At 44.3% G+C, this 16,878-nt stretch overlaps 1 protein-coding gene and 1 long non-coding RNA gene across 12 annotated transcripts in view; one reads left to right on the forward strand and one right to left on the reverse strand.

Moving 5' to 3' along the window:
• INO80D (INO80 complex subunit D) overlaps positions 1-16,673 on the reverse strand; it is a 75,364-nt gene extending 58,691 nt beyond the window's left edge. For 4 of the 11 annotated variants that reach the window (XM_084998743.1, XM_021076044.2, XM_021076046.2 and 1 more), the window contains exon 1: positions 16,289-16,673. The gene's annotated coding sequence lies outside the window, so the exon portion shown is untranslated. Of the gene's footprint in view, positions 1-15,435; positions 15,599-15,699; positions 15,829-16,138; positions 16,242-16,288 lie in introns of those variants that run through there. The other 7 variants (XM_084998742.1, XM_084998741.1, XM_021076045.2 and 4 more) reach the window with 3 other exon arrangements.
• On the forward strand, positions 6,171-12,316 carry LOC146396105 (uncharacterized). The gene is made up of 2 exons (XR_014829121.1): positions 6,171-6,351; positions 9,065-12,316. It is a non-coding gene; the product is annotated as an uncharacterized LOC146396105 (long non-coding RNA).
• Positions 16,674-16,878: the final 205 nt, after the last annotated feature.

Consider the following 16,878-nt stretch of genomic DNA (forward strand, 5'->3'; position numbering starts at 1 on the left):
TCACAGACATGGCTCGGATCCTGTGTTGCTGTTGCTGTGGCTGTGGCCGGTACCTGTAGCTCCGATTGGACCCCTAGCCTGGGAACCTCCATATGCCTGGGTGAGGCCCTTAAAAAGGAGGAAAAAAAAAAAGACCCCAAAAGGAAAAAAAAAGCAAAAACCCCAGGAGGCCCCCCCACCAGGAGAACATCCTAGAAGACCCACGTCGTTCTACAAACCTAAGAAAAAGAAACTTTTTCCAAGGAGAAGCTGGTTAGTAGTGATCTTGAAGAGACTGACAGCAGTAGAAGAAATCTTTCCCCAAAGAGGAACTAGTTAGTGACCCTGAAGAGTCAGGAAGCAAGAGTGTCCCCAAGAAAAAGAGGAAATTCTCTTACAAGGAGGAGCCATTGAGCAGTGGACTGTTAGAATCTGCTGGAAGCAAGAACAGCAGATCTAAGAAAAGGTTTCAAAAGCTATCCAGGAAGATTAGAATGGACACTTCCCTGCTTATGCCCATGGAGTTATTTCTCAGGCCATCACCTATGTCCTAATAAAAACAAATTCACAAGGAAAAAAGGAGAAGAACCTTGTCTGACGCTAATATCTGGACTCCAATTTCGGATTTGAATTTGCTTTAAGTTAGGTCTTTGCCCACCCTTTTACTCTTAAGTTTTGTCAAGCACTGTTTTAGATCACAGGTCAGCAAACTCTGTCACTTATAAAATAAATTGGTCCACTGCCTGTTTTTGTAAATAAGGTTTTATTGGAATACTGTACTGTTCATTCATTTATATGTTGTCTATGACTGCTTTCATGCTGTAACAGAACTAAGTAGTTGTGACAGAGAGTCATAAAAAGCCTAAAATATTTACTAAAATATTATTTGCTGGTTCCTTTTGAGCTGCATCTCTAACAGGTTTCACTTTTTTGCTCCAATCTGAGTCATTTTCTTTTATAAATGAGTCAATCTGATTCATTTTATATTTACTCATGTAACAAATATTTCACCTTTTTTTTTTTTTTTTTTTTTTTTTTTTTGGTCTTTTTGCTATTTCTTGGGCCGCTCTGAGGCATATGGAGGTTCCCAGGCTGGGGTTGATCAAATTGGAGCTGTAGCCTCAGGCCTACGCCAGAGCCACAGCAACTTGGGATCCGAGCCGCATCTGCAACCTACACCACAGCTCACGGCAACGCCGGATCGTTAACCCACTGAGCAAGAGCAGGGACCGAACCCACAACCTCATGGTTCCTAGTCAGATTCGTTAACCACTGAGCCACAACGGGTACTCCCACCTTAATTTTATTATCTCATTTTTTTTTTTTGTATTGCTTTTAGCTTTCAATTCTATCTTACTATTACGTATTTCATTATATAGCATGTTTTCTTAAGCATTCCCGCTATAGCATAGTGGGTTAAGAATCTCACTGCAACAGCATGGGTCACTGCACAGGTTCCATCCTGGCCTGGAGCAGTGGGTTAAAGGATCCTGCATTGCCAAAGCTGTGGCATAGGTCACAGCTGTGGCTCAGATTCCATTCCTGGCTTAGGAACTTACATATGCTGTAGGTGCAGCCGAAAAAAAAAAAAAAAAAAAAAACCAAGCACATGTTTTTACTCCAAAGTAAGAAAATTAGAGTATTTACAATGACTGTGATTGACCTCATGAGAAAATTTTCCATTTTGTAGCTACCTACCCATCTTCAACTATTTGTTCCTTAAATTACTGTTTTCATATTATCATTAATTTATGACATTTTAATGTTTACATTTCAAATTATGCAATGCTACCACCAATCCTTTTTCTTTTTCTTTTTAAGGCAATACCTGAGGTATATCTTAGTATCCAGGCCAGGGGTCCAATCAGAGCTGCAGCTGCAGCCTACACATCCACAGGAACACCAGATCTAAGCAGCATCTGCAACCTATGCTGAAGCCTACAACAATGTCAGGCTTAACCCACTAAGCCACAAGGGGAACTCCTCAATCAACAATACTTTTAACTTCAGTTTTCAATTCAACTGTTGATTCAATAGTTTATGATATAGTTACCTCCCTTCTCCACCTCCCCTCCAAAGGCTGACTTATAAAAAAATTAGCCATGGTTTTTCTGTTTAAAACACATGTCAATTGAGGACTTCCCTTTGTGGCTCAGGGGAAAGGAATCTGACTAGGAACCATGAGGACACAGGTTCAATCCCTGGCCTTGCTCAGTGGGTTAACGATCCAGCATTGCTGTGAGCTGTGGTGTAAGGTGCAGACGAGGCTTGGATCCCGTACAGCTGTGGCTGTGGCATAGGCCAGCGGCTACAGATCTGATTTGACCCCTAGCCTGGGAAACTACATATGCCACAGGTGCCACAAAAAAAAAAAAAAAAAAAAAAGTCAATTGACAAAGAGTTCCCACCATAGCACAGTGGGTTAAAGATCCAGTGCTGTCTCTGTGGTGGCACAGGTTTGATCCCTGGCCTGGTGCACTGGGTTAAGGATCCAGCAAAGTCCCAGCTACCAACCAAATTCGATCCCTGGCCTGAGAACTTCCATATGCCATGGGTTGGCCAAAAAAATAAAGTGTGTGTATGTTTGTGTGTGTGTCAACTGATAATAAACTAGAGCTTGCCTGGATGTAAAATTCTTGGGCCGTATGTCTTTTGGTCTACTGATTTTGTACAATTTTTTTCCAAGACTTCTAGAATGAAAAAGCCTAAGGCCAGGCTCTTTTATAGGTACGATTTTTTCACCCAATTTTGACCTAATAATAAAAGTCTTCATATTTAAAAACTAGAAACCATCCTAGAAATTCAAGTCAATTCAACCCTTCCTTAGCTTTTTTTTTTTTTTTAGGGTTGCATCCTTGGCATATGGAGGTTCCCAGGCTAGGGGTCAAATTGGAGCTGCAGCTGCCAGCCTCCACCACAGCCACAGCAACTCGTGATCTGAGCCGCCTCTGCGACCTACACCACAGCTCACGGCAACACTGGATCCTTAACCCACTGAGCGAGGCCAGGGATCGAACCCGCAACCTCATGGTTCCTAGTCAGATTCATTTCTGCTGTGCCACAATGGGAATTCCTCTTCCTTAATTATCTTAAGATGTTTTCCTACTCCATTTACTCTATTGCATTTTTCAGGGGTACCAATGCTCAATATGCTAGATTTACTATCTTCCATATCTATCACTGTCTCTCTAGTCTTTCTTAAATTTTACTTTGTCCATTTTGGATTGCTCAAATCTCTCAAGCTTTATCTCCATTATCCTCGGCTATAGTGAATATGTGCCATCTTGAAAGTGACCTTCACTTTTTTCTTTTTTTTCCTTCTTTTTAGGGCCACACCTGAAACATATGGAAGCTCCCAGGTTAGGGATCAAATCCGAAATGGATTTTTTTTGGTCTTTTTGCCTTTTCTAGGGCCACTCCCACGGCATATGGAGGTTCCCAGGCTAGGGGTCTAATGGGAGCTATAGCTGCTGGCCTACTCCACAGCCATAGCAACTCGGGGTCTGAACTGTGTCTGTGACCTACACCATAGCTCACGGCAATGCCGGATCCTTAACCCACTGAGCAAGGCCAGGGATTGAACCTGCAACCTCATGGTTCCTAGTTGGATTCATTAATCACTGTGCCACGACGGGAACTCCCAATTTCTTGAGCTTTTTTATGTTATCTTTAAATTCCTGTTTCAGAGGAGCCATGGCTCACCCTTAACTCCACATGCTACCTTCCACTATAAGGAACTATTTATAACTTTTACTTTCTCTGCTCTTTCTGAAAATGATCATCTCCAACACTCCTCCTTTGAGGCTTGACTCAATGCTGGACTAGTCTCCCCACCTCACAATGGCCCACATGGCATAGATTTTTAGGGGATGATCATTTAGGCTTTATTTCTCTCCAGCTGACCAACAGCAGTAGCTATACAACTGCATGCTGCCAGTTTCTCCCCTCGTCTCAACTTCTCGCAAAACAGTATGACTACGCAGTTTGCTATTCAACCCCACCTCTCTTGCCACTCAGGGGGCACAATGTACGTGCCAACCTTGGCACTCCTAATGTGGGGATCACTGGTTTTGTCCCCATCGTGTCAACTACCTGGGAGAAGGCTGCCCCCTGACTGTGCCGAAGTTCTACAGAGGAAATCATCCTCTCTTGCCCTGGTTCGATTTTTTTTTTTTTTTTTTTTTTTTGGTCATGCCCACAGCATGTGGAAGTTTCTAGGCCAGGGATCAAACCTGCACCACAGCTGTGATAAGGCTGAGTCCTTAACCCACTGTGCCACAAGGGAACTCCATGTCCCATTCAATTACCACATTTAAATAGCATTAATTCATACATTCTAATTTTTTTTCTTTCTAGGCCCATTACCTGCAGCATATGGAAGTTCCCAGGCTAGAGGTCAAATCAGAACTGCACCTAAGGCCTTTACCACAGCCACAGCAACACCAGATCCGAGCCACATCTGTGACCTACACCACAGCTCAGGCAATGCCGGAGCCCTAACCCACTGAGCTAAGCCAAGGATCGAACTCACATCTTCATGGACACTTGTTGGGTTCTTAACCTGCTGAGGCACAAAGGGAACTCCCATATATTCTGGTTACAAGATTTTTTTTTTTTTTTTTTTTTTTTTTGTCTTTTGTCTTTTGTTGTTGTTGTTGCTATTTCTTGGGCCGCTCCCGCGGCATATGGAGGTTCCCAGGCTAGGGGTACAATCGGAGCTGTAGCCACTGGCCTACGCCAGAGCCACAGCAACGCGGGATCCGAGCCGCGTCTGCAACCTACACCACAGCTCACGGCAACGCCAGATCGTTAACCCACTGAGCAAGGGCAGGGACCGAACCCGCAACCTCATGGTTCCTGGTCGGATTCGTTAACCACTGCGCCACGACGGGAACTCCAAGATTTTGTTAATCATCAAAGATTGAGCTTCTCTTCTGTAACTCATTCTTTTTATTCTTTTTAGTTGGTTTAGAGAGAACAGAGATGTCAGTATCCTTCCATCATTAACAGAAATATCTTTAAACTTTATCTTTAATAAAGATATATTAAATATCTTTAATATAGAAAAATATACCAAAATAAAATCAAAATCATAAATTTATTGTCTAGTTTTTCAACAAACTTGTCCTTATATAATCATTTGCTGTTTTTTTCATTTTAAAGAATCAACCTGAGGAGTTCCCGTCGTGGCGCAGTGGTTAACAAATCCAACTAGAAACCATGAGGTTGCGGGTTCGACCCCTGGCCCTATTCAGTGGGTTAAGGATCCAGTGTTGCCGTGAGCTGTGGTGTAGGTTGCAGACACAGCACGGATCCCGCGTTGCTGTGGCTGTGGTGTAGGCCAGCGGCTACAGCTACGATTCGACCCCTAGCCTGGGAACTTCCACATAACGCGGGAGCAGCCCTAGAAAAGGCAAAAAGACAAAAGAATCAACCTGCTATTAAGGAAGTTACTAAACTTGATTCAGTTTATCTCCACTATGCGATTCTAGCTTTAATGGCAAGTATTTATATATTAAACACTATGACAAGTCCATCATTTCCCAAGAAGCTGTGTAGGATATAGTAGGAAACAATATAGTTTTTGCTCATAGAAGATTATAATCTCTGCAATGAGATGCATTTAAAAAAAAGGAAGTGAATTACTGACAGACTTCACTCAGCTCTGAGCACCACAGGCTCCTCTGGTCTCACCAAGCTAAGAATACATTATCTATCCAACTGCCCTCTTTCAGCATTTGCCACAAGGTACCAAAGCGCTCCCTAATCACCTCTATGCCATTACAAAGGGTACTTAATTGCAACACCTTATAAAAAACTTCTCTTCAATCTTAAACTTTTTTACATCTACTTATGATTATTTTTTTCTAGTTCTTTGATTTTTAATGTTTTGAAGTCCTACTCAATGCCAACTTTGTATTATTCTTTCCACCTTCTTTTTGAACAACCACTTACCTGTTCTCCACTTTCAAACCCGTCTTTTAAAAGCCCAATTTAATCTTTTTACTTATATTTTCAATTTCCTGATGTATTCAGACTCACTTTATATACCATAAAAGGAAAAACTGTTGGGATAAATGGCCCTCTGCTATGAAATCTAACTTCCTTCTAAATGAGTATGATTTAATATCAAAATCATTTTGTCTATAAACTGGAAACAAGTATTCATCTGATTTTTTCTACATTAAAGGTTTTTTCTTTTTTTCTTTTTTTTGCTGTGCCCACAGAAGGTGGACGTTCCCGGGCCAGGGATTGAACCCATGCCATAGCAGCAATCCAGGCCACCTCAATGACAACACTGGACCTTTAAGCCACTGGGCTACAAGGGATTTCCAAAGTTTTTTTCTTTTTAATTAAAAAAGAAATCATGGAGTTCCCGTCATAGTGCAGCGGTTAACGAATCCGACTAGGAACCATGAGGTTGTGGGTTCGATCCCTGGCCCTGCTCAGTGGGTTAAGGATCCGGCATTGCCATGAGCTGTGGTGTAGGTCGCAAATGCGGCTCGGATCCTGAGTTGCTGTGGCTGTGGTGTAGGCCGGCAGCTATAGCTCCAATTCAACCCCTAGCCTGAGAACCTCCATATGCTGCAGGTGCAGCCCTAGAAAAAGAGAGGAAAAAAAAAAAAAAAAAAGAAAGAAAGAAAGAAAGAATGACAAAAGCACTAAGGTAGATCTCAGGAAAAAACAAAAAGAACTCTATTATTTTTTCATTCCTTACATCGAGTCTTCCACCACCGAAGCTCTCTACCCCTACTCTACCAAAAGCCAAGTTCACATGGCCTTCACTCTTTGCATTGTAAGATATAATTGAGAAAGGAAACATACACTATATAAAGCCCACATGATCATAATCAAATGTACTACAGACTCTAAGATTTAAATACTACCCCATTGTCTAATCCATGAAGAACTACACCTAAGCTTCATCTTTTACTACATGACTATCACTTAAAAAAGAAATCCAAACTAGGCTAAATTTACCACAGGCATAGCAGATACTCTTCAACTGTGGAAATAGCCTACTTAGGATACAAACACATCTATGCTCCCTTACAGAAGAGAATTAAGGCAATTAAGCACTTTAAAGCAGCACTAGGATACCCTTATTAATTATTACCCCCCCAAAAAGCAAAATAACAATTACTTAAAACAGACTCACAGAAAGAATATGCTCAGCAAGCATATCCATATACTGGAATTCAGGGGTAAGAAATATGGGTAGGTGGTTTTTTTTCTCTTTAGGGCTGCACCTGCGGCATATGCAAGTTCCAAGGCCAGGGGCCAATCAGAGCTGCAGCAATGCCAGATCTGAGCTGCATCTGCGACCTACACCACAGGTGACCTGCACCACAGCTCACAACATCACTGCATCCTTAACCCCTGAACAAGGCCAGGGATCAAATCCACATCTTCACAGATACTAGTCAGATTTGTAACCTGCTAAGCCACAACGGGAACTCCAGGAGGTATGGGTAGGTGTAAAATCGTAAAAAAAAAAAAAAAAAGGTGTTCCCGTTGTGGCTCAGAGGTTAATGAATCCAACTAGTATCCAGAAGGACTCGGGTTCCATCCCTGGCCTTGCTTAGTGGGTTAAGGATCCAGCTGTGGTGTAGATTGAAGACACGGCCTGGTTCCGGGGACCCTCCATACACCGAGGGTACAGTCCTAAAAAGAAAAAAAAAAAATCCTCTTTGATATTATATGTTGAATTTAATTGAAAAATAAAACAGGAGTTCCCACTGTAGCACAGTGGGTTTAGAATCCAACTGCAGCAGTTCAGGTACTGTGGAGTTACAGGTTCGATCCCCAGCTAGGCACAGTGGGTTAGGCTGGACACAGTGGTTAAAGGATCCAGCGTTGCTGCAGCTGCAGCTCAGACTCAGCCTCTGGCCTGGGAACTTTCATATGTCTCAGGTGTGACCATTTAAAGAAAAAAAAAAAAAAAAAAAAAGGATGAGTTCCAGTTGTGGCACAGCCAAAATGAATCCAACTAGGAACCATAAGGCTGCAGGTTCGATCCCTGGCCTTGATCAGTGGGTTAAAGATCCAGTGTTGCCATGAGCTGTGGTGTAGGTCACAGACAGGGCTCAGATCTGGCTTTGCTGTAGCTGTGGTGTAGGCTGGCAAGGATAGCTCCAATTCAACCCCTAGCCTGGGAACCTCCATATGTCGCAAGTGTGGCCCTAAAAAACAAAAAAGCAAAAAAAAAAAAAAAAAAAATGTAAAACAAAAAAAACAAAAAAAAAAGAAAGAAAGAAAAATCAAACAATTCCTTTCCATAGTTTCTTTCTTCCTGCAAATATGAAAGAATAAGACAACAGCAGGGAGAAAAGTAAGGAAGATAAGCTTTCAGCAAAAGCTACATACAGTCCTTCTGGTTTTGCAATAGCAACCATAAACCAAAAGTATGAACATTATTCTCTTTGGGACTGCTGCTGTCTCACCTCTGTGTGTAATCTCTGTATGTCATTACTGTTCTTTTGAGTCTCATGTTTCAGGAGCATGTTCATTTCACCGCCACAGCATTCTCCCCTAATTGCCATCTGTAATTGTATACCTACCCCCTTTTAGGAGCCTAGTCCTACAACATAACCTTACAATTTTTCTTCTTTCATTTTTTGGTGGGGGGGTAATACCATTCCATTTTTATTTATTTATTTAATTTATTTATTTGTCTTTTTGCCTTTTCTAGGGCCACTCCCTCGGCATATGGAGGTTCCCAGGGCTGGGGGTCTAATCGGAGCTGTAGCTGTCAGCCTACACCAGAGCCACAGCAACTCGGGATCTGAGACCTACACCACAGCCCATGGTAATGCCGGATCCTTAACCGGCTGAGCGAGGCCAGGGATCGAACCCGCAACCTTATGGCTCCTAGTTAGATTCGTTAACCACTGCGCCACGACGGGAACTCCGCTAATATATTTAATACAAACAAATATTTACTCATCCCAGATAACATATTGTAAAGTCTTAAAAAATGTGTCCTTCCTCCACCATTTTAAGCTTTTTTTTGGAATGAGTTTTGTTTTTTGGCTTCAGCATGCCTGCAGCAGGATCTGATGCCGATCTTAATGCAGGATCTCAGTTCCCAGACGAGGGATCAAACCCAGGCTTCAGTGGTGACAGCGCCAACTCCTAACCACGAGACTACCAGGGAACTCTCCTGAAATGAGTTTTAAATCAACTTCATGGAGCATAAAAATCTGATACTAAAAGATGAATGTATTGATATTTTTTTAAATCCCACATCAATGTGAAAAGTAGTAAAATTAGCTCAGAAATGATGAAAATCTATCAATTGATGATTCAAAGAGAAAGGTCAGTGAGAAAATTTGCCTATCGCCCCAAAATATAAACAATACCCAACATAAAATTCAAACTAGAATATTTAAAAATAAATCAAAAGCTTATCGAATGCCTATTATGTGCCAAATACTGTGCTCAAACAGTATTGTACAAATACGTTTGCATTATAAATTGTAATTAAAATGGCCTTTATGCTAGTTGAGTTCCTTACCTAATTTATTAAAAAGGAAAGGATAGCTCATCCAGTCACTGGCTTTAGGGGGTTTCAAAGACTGTGGTCAAATCTGGTTCTGCTAATAACTAGGTGTTTGACCTTGGGCAAGTTATTTAGTTTTCTCAACTGCAAAGAGAGGATTATAATAGTATCTACACCTCATTGAGTCACTTAAGAGAATTAAATTAGGTATTTCATGTGCATGGTACTCTGCACATAGTAATCACTTAATGTTAACTACTATTAGAGCACTAAGTAGTAGTTTATTGGTATTATCATTTTAATCAAAGATCTGCAGGGCTGAAATGCAGTCTCCAGCTGCTGGTGGTTTTCTGAATGGTACTATGTAATTCTCCATTAAATCAGGCCCTCCCATCTTCTTGGGGGTAAGGGTAACAAAATCCACTGAGAACTGTTTCCTACAATCCATAATAAAAATCATATTTCCTACACTCTACATACTGGTCTTCTTGGGATGGAAAATATTAACCATGAGCAGTGTTTGGGTCACAGCGTTTATTAGTTCCAGTTAATAACCCTTTACAACAAATGCTTTCTGAGGTCCTATCCATGACACAGTCACTCTTAATTAGAAACCCTATAGTGCAGGACAAGAAGAAGAAAAATTAAATTGTAGCTGTAGTCCTCAAAGTTCTTCTATACTAAGAATCTGAAACTAATGGCCTCTCAGTTGCTAAATTCCAGGTACACTTTTCCATGCTTATCTTACTTGACCTCTCCGCAGCCTTTGACACTGCTGACTACTTTCTCTTTCTTAAAAAAATCTCTTTGTGGCTGCTCAGCCAGTGGCCTCCTTTCTCTTAGCCTCCACACTTATATGTCAATTTTCCCCAAGATTCTTTTAATCTTATTTTATAGGGATGCAAGATGAAATGCCTCCACAGGCTGCAGGGGTGGGTCAAGGGCAGACTTTGCTCATCTAAAGGGCAGACTCAAACCAGTTCCAACAAGTCATTGCGATTAGGGGGTAAAAAAATGCAGATCTAAGGTTTCTGGATCTTCCAATTTTTCAAAAGAAAATAAAAATCCAAATTTTCCCACAAAATCTTTTTCAGGTCAGCAGCTCATTTAAACTGTTAAAATACAAGGTGTGACCTTGAGCCAGTTATTTCATAAAGCTGTTTCCTCATCTGTGAAGTGTCTGTGACAAAGTCACACACACACACAGAATGAGTGTCAAACCAAACATTTTTATAGGCTTTCATTTTATTTACCCCAAACCAGAAGTTATTATCCCAGGTTTCAAGCCAAATATATACAATTGTGAATATGCATAAGTGCACTTTTCTGGAGAAGAGTCCAGAAAGTTCATCAGATTGCCCAAAAAAGGCTAAGAACCACCGACTCAGCCAAACTTTTCTACTCCTACAGCTTCAGCTGTCCATCTACAGAAGTATGGTTTCCCACACCTACATCCGGTCAATCTTTGCAGACCACTTTACCTCTATAACCCGTCTCTCCACTGACTTCTCTCCATCTCCACTGCCAGGTTAGTTCAAACCTTCACTCTCTTCTCAGCAGCTGTCTCACTGGCCCTCCTTTGTTCCACTTTCTGTACGATTCAAATCCTCTAAAATGCAAACAATTTATCTGGCCAAAGGCCTTCACAAATGGAAACGGCATCCAAACCCCTTTGCCTACATCCAAACTCCTTAGGACCTGGCCAGGCTGGCCCCTCCCTTGCCCACTATTTATTCCCACTCCCCGGCTCCTCCAATTTGCAATACAGATTACTCCTTTGTCCTGAGGCCTTTATTCTACTTGCAGGTCCCACCTCCTGGAATGCCTTTCTAACTCCTCCCATTCACTTAGGGTAGAAATCCGCCCCCCCCCAAAAAAAATCCTTACTGCTTGCCCCTAGGCCAGAATAAGTAGGTTTCCTTCCTCCGGGCTAATCTATCCCCCATCATTCAATGTTGTAAATGTCAGCATTATTTTTCTTCTCCACTAGACTGAAAACTCCTCAAGGGCAGAGAATGAGTCTTTTTATTACAAGGCCTGTAGCTACCACTAAAGAAGTTTAATGAAGGAAACAGCACTGGCTTCAGCAAATCCCATCATCAACTCAGATAAACATCCCACCCTCCCAAGGTGAGCCTATAAGCCACAGACTATTCGGCCCTTCAAAGCCAGGCAACACAGATACCTGCAGGCAGATTACTGCAAGAATTTAAAAAGGGGCTAGAAGTAAACCCACCTTTGCCGCCTCAAGAGTTCAACAGCAGAGACTAGGCTAAACATCAAGCTGCTGAAACTTTGTGAATATCCTGATTTTTTATTGGCACAAAAACACTTATTTGTCCGATAGAAGAAATTATATTGCATCTGTACCCAAATACTAGTATTACTGAGTCAAGCATTCACACTGAAATAATTCACATCAAGAATATTACAATTTTTTAAAGGAAAATAGTATATAAAGGTCATGCACCAGGCACCACGCTAAAGGCTTTCTGTGCAATTCCTCGTTGGATCATCTCAGCAACCCTATTAAGAAGGTGTTATTATCACCCCCTTTCACAGATGAACGAGACTCAATGGGATAAGGTAATTTATCCAAGTCACATAGGTAGGACTGAAGGTTAACTTGACTCCTCAGCCCAAGCTTTTAACCAATACAAAACTATTTAACATTGTTAAATGTATGCTCCTAGGATTATGTGGTATATACACTCATACAATGACAAAATAGAAAGAGAAAACACAACTAAATGTTAACAATGATTATCTCTTTTTTTTTTTTTTTTTGGTCTTTTCACCTTTTCTAGGGCCGCTCCCAAGGCATATGGAGGTTCCCAGGCTAGGGGTCAAATCGGAGCTACAGCGACTGGCCTACGCCAGAGCCACAGCAATGCGGGATCCGAGCAGCGTCTGCAACCTACACCACAGCTCACGGTAACGCCAGATCCTTAACCCACTGAGCAAGTGCAGGGATCGAACCTGCAACCTCATGGTCCCTTGTCGGAATTCGTTAACCACAGCGCCACTATGGGAACTCCAAAAATGCTTATCTCTTGAATGGGATGAATATGGGCACATATTACCTTTAGTAAGAAAAAAAAAGCAAACAAACAATAGAAACAGTATTTAGATGTTGCTAATAGAAAAGTAAGGTGGGCTAGGGGAATCTAGACCAAGCACATGGGCTAGCTCACCTAACCTTTACCTCAGAAAAATTTTACTTCCATTTTACCGAGGAACCCGCCCAGTGGAAGAACTGGGATCAGAACCCAAGGCCCAGTCTAAATGTGGCTGAGTGCAGGATACCCTGGTACAAATAAAATGCAACCAAAACGCTCTTAAAAACAAGTCAAATCTGGGAAAGAATCAAAACCAAGTAGCCTGGCATCTTAAATGCAAGGTGGGAAGAAATAAAAGAGGCCTAAGGTTTGCACTTTAAGCTGATCAAGAGTATCTTTGCAAGTGTTCCCCTAAATCCAGAAGCACCGTCTAAAACCAGCCACTACAGTCTGGGTTCTGAGACAAACTGTTACCAGATGGGAGTGGGAAGGAGACTCCACTTCAGTTTGTTTTGCAAAGCACAAAGTTGCATTAGCATTAGTTAAAGGGACTTAGATGGGAGACCAGTGTAGAAGCAGCAGAGTATCTGCTTTGAGAACAATTTGCTGCCTCCAACCCAGTCTTCACCTATTCATCCACTGTTTACAAGTTACCACTACGAGGTGCGGTCTGAGAATACTGCTAACTGTACTCAGATATAAACGACCTCTCATTTTCCATATCTACCGTTCCAAACCTGGACAGTGAGAGCTGCAAGCCCTGGGGGGGGGGGGCATCTCCCATAAGAATGAATGGATCAGCATTTTTTTTTTAATAACATATTTAACTTTGGGTGTTCTGACTTAGAAATTTTTAAACCCAGGTAAACTATAACTTCATTTCTCTAAAAACAGCACTGACATGATGTGCTGAGAAAAATGCTTGGGGTAGGGTATACAAATTTCCTTAATACAATCTTTCAGAGGAAAGAAAACTTGATTACTTCAAATATATACATTAATCATCTACTTTTGAAACTAAATGTTTAATAGCAAAAAAGCACATTACCTTAGCAATTTAAAATTAAGTCAATATTTGCCCTGAAAGCCTTTTTAGTTTCAAATACAATGTAACTGTTTAGATGATCAAATGCACCATTCCTTCAAGAATAAAGTGGCCCATGGGTGATTAGATTAGGAAAGTGGGGGAGGGGGGTTTGTACAGAACTTTGGGATTTGTACATATATAGTTTTTGAAAGCTTAGCAATGTGAAACTGACCGAATTAGCTTAAAAATATCAAATTATGAGGCAAAAAACTTTTTAAAAATTTATAAAGTCCTAAGAGACTCATAGAGTGATTTCGTCTATCCAATATGCTCTAAAAATAAAGGCAAGCTGTAACAGAAATAACAATTTTGGGTACACCAGTATATGAATACACCCAAATCAATAAGCAATTTCAATTAATCAATAATGTTAAACCACCATTAAATGTAATTTGCATTGCTGTATGAAACCCATACAATCTCAAATATCACGCTTTTCTTAAGTAAAATGCTAAATGGCTGGGTAGCTGTCACTGTGGAGAAACAGAAGGAGTTTTATTTTAGGCAGACAAAAGGAAAACACAACACTTAATAAGGATTACAGAAGGAATCTTGCTTCCACACCAACAGAAGTGAGCACTGACCAAGTCATGGGTTACCCATTGCTCTGCAAGTGCCAGCTTCTCCCTGGGAAATAGTGCTCTGGGGGCTGAGTGGTCAGAATGTGGAACACCTTTACCAGCGAACTCCAGGCTGCACCAGGCAGGACCCACATACCCACACACAAGCTCCTGCCCTAGGTCCGCTAAAAAGCGCAGGGAAGAAAAGAACAAATGAAAGAGTCAAAGTAACCTCTGCAAACCTGCCCAGGCTGGGGGCTGGGAGTAGGGGGCAGGGCACATTAACATCTCGACTTCCACACTAAAGAACCCCAGGAGGTTAAGTGTATAGCCACAGGAAACATCCCATCCCCGAAAAGCAGGAAATCTAGATGTGGAAATTTCAGCTTTCGACATTTTTTTTTTTTTAACTTTCAAAACTCATGCCACCAAAATATAGCTAAATCCGTTTAAACATAGAGGAAAAAAAACAAAAACCATACCCAAACCACACTGTGTCAGCTATGTTCAGTTCCCCGAGGGCTCTTCCACAGACCCTTCTGAGCTGTGGCAATAACAAGTTTCCTTAAAATCCCCATTTTTTCTATTTCGAGGGTCGAACATAACAGTATTGCAAAAATCCAAATAGTTATCATCAGAATAAATAAACGACTCATCTTTAAACTGTAGACCTCGTTTCAGGAGCTGCCCTGCCCACCTCCTCTCCTCCCCCATTCTTACTGCTTCCCAGCAGGGTCCGTCCTGACAGCCAGGGTCTCCCCCTTTGGCTCCTGTCCCCGTGTTTGTTTTCCCGGACAGTGACCAAATAGCACAGGAAACTCCTCCATCTGGGGGCTGCTTCAGCCCCCTCTCACTGACAGTCTCTTCGCCGCTCCCTACATCTTTCCCCCCGCAGGGCTGTCCAAAAAAGGGGGCCCAAGACCCAAAGGATTCCGGGATGAAAGAAGGGTGGGTGCGAAATCTGAAATTAACACCCCCCCGCTTTCCCGGGTAAGGGCTGAAAAAGCGATTAGGAAAGCCTGCCCAGTAGAAATACCACCTGAATTTACCTCCTCCCTTCCCACTGCAAAAAGCCCAGTCACTAACTAATAGACTAAGACAAATCCCTGGAAAACTTTTGCAAACGGGCAGAGAGGGCCCTCTCCCCAGCCGGGGGGCTCCCGGGGACCGGGCTGGAGTTCGCAGCCCTGGAAGGGCTCGCCGGGGGAGCGGGGTGGGGCGCGGGCGAGGGGTGCAGGGGCGGAGTACCTTCCACGGACGGGAACTGGCAAAGAGTTTCAAAATAGCCGAGTGCTCTCCCCCACGCCCTCGGGGGTCGCGAGCGCTAGGACCCGGGCTCCCCGAAAGGAGGCCAGCCCCCAATTCGGGCCTAAAAGGAAACTTTCCGGGCCGCGGCTGCACCTGACTCCTCACCGCCCCTCCACCCCACCCCACGCCCGCCAGGCCGCCCGCCCCGCCCCGGCCTGGCCGCCCGGAGCGCAGAGGAGGGAGAGAAATAAATTCAACTATTACCGGAATCGGGGGTGGGGGGCGTCGGCGAGAGACCCGGGGGAGGGGGCGACTGAGCGCCCATTCCCCACTCCTAGGCCCTGACGCCCCTGTCCCGGCCGCCCGGGCCTGCCGCCCCGCGGGGGAGCCTCCCGGGGGCCCGCGCAGGCTTCGGCCCAGCAGCGCCGCCGTCCCGCCCGGAGGCCCCGGGGGAGCCGAAGGGCGCGGGGAGGCCCGGGTTGCGGGGGCAGGGCGCGGCCCCCGAGAGGCCCGCCGGCCCGAGGCCTAGCCGGCGCCCCCCCCCCCCGCCCCACACCCCCATCCCGGCCCGCGCAGGCCGCGCCGTTCGCCCCGCTCCGGTCCCAGCTGGACCCCCGCCCGGCCGCCGGCCGTCGCTGCCCGTGGGCGCCCCCCAGGTCCCCGGGCCCTGAGCCCCCGACACCCCGGCGCTGGCCCCTCTCACCCTTTCATTCTCTGCCCGGGGCCTGGCGCGGGCCGGCGAATCCCCGGCCTCACGTAAGCGCGCTCGCCGCCCGCCCTGCCAGCGCGGCCCAGCCCGCCGCCCTACGGGAGCCCGGGGATGTGGGCCGGGCCTGGGGCCGCCTCTGCTTACCTTTCAGCTGCTTTTTTTTTTTTCTCCTTCCCCCCTTTTCCCTCGGCTGGGCTGACAGATCAGAGTGAGAGGCGCTGGCAATGGACTAGGAAGCTCGGCTGCCGCTGCTACTGCTCCCCCCTGGGCTCCGGCGAGAGCCTTTCCCTGTCAAGCAAGAGGGGTGAGGATCATATTTTTATTTTGGAAACTAAAAAGTGCTCCCAGGGTCGGTGATTATTAAGGGGAAATCCCTGAATATACTCTCCAGCCAAGAAGGCAGGGCTGCCGGGGCTGCACAAGAAGAGGCAGCAGCCTCCTACAGCACCACTACAGGCACTGCGAGGACATAACACCAGAGAGCAGCTCCTCTGCCCTCCGAAACGACAACTTTCCTACCATCTTGGAGGCAGAGGAAAGGGGGGCCGGGGGGAAAAGTGCACCCGCTCCCGATAAAGTACAAATTTCTACCTCTCATCTCTGGAAAAAGGTCCACACCGGCCGTCTACACCGGCGCCTGGGGGAAAAAAGCGGGCAAGAAACTGGGGGTGCTTGAGAAACGTTTGCATTTGCACCAGGGGGAAAAATGTTTCTGCATCTTCTGATGGAAAGAA

The sequence above is a fragment of the Sus scrofa genome, chromosome 15, assembly GCF_054392235.1.
Source record: "Sus scrofa isolate SSC_HxYL_T2T_F1_AM1 chromosome 15, Sscrofa_HxYL_maternal_Yorkshire_Landrace_v2.0, whole genome shotgun sequence".
Lineage (NCBI taxonomy): Eukaryota > Metazoa > Chordata > Mammalia > Artiodactyla > Suidae > Sus > Sus scrofa.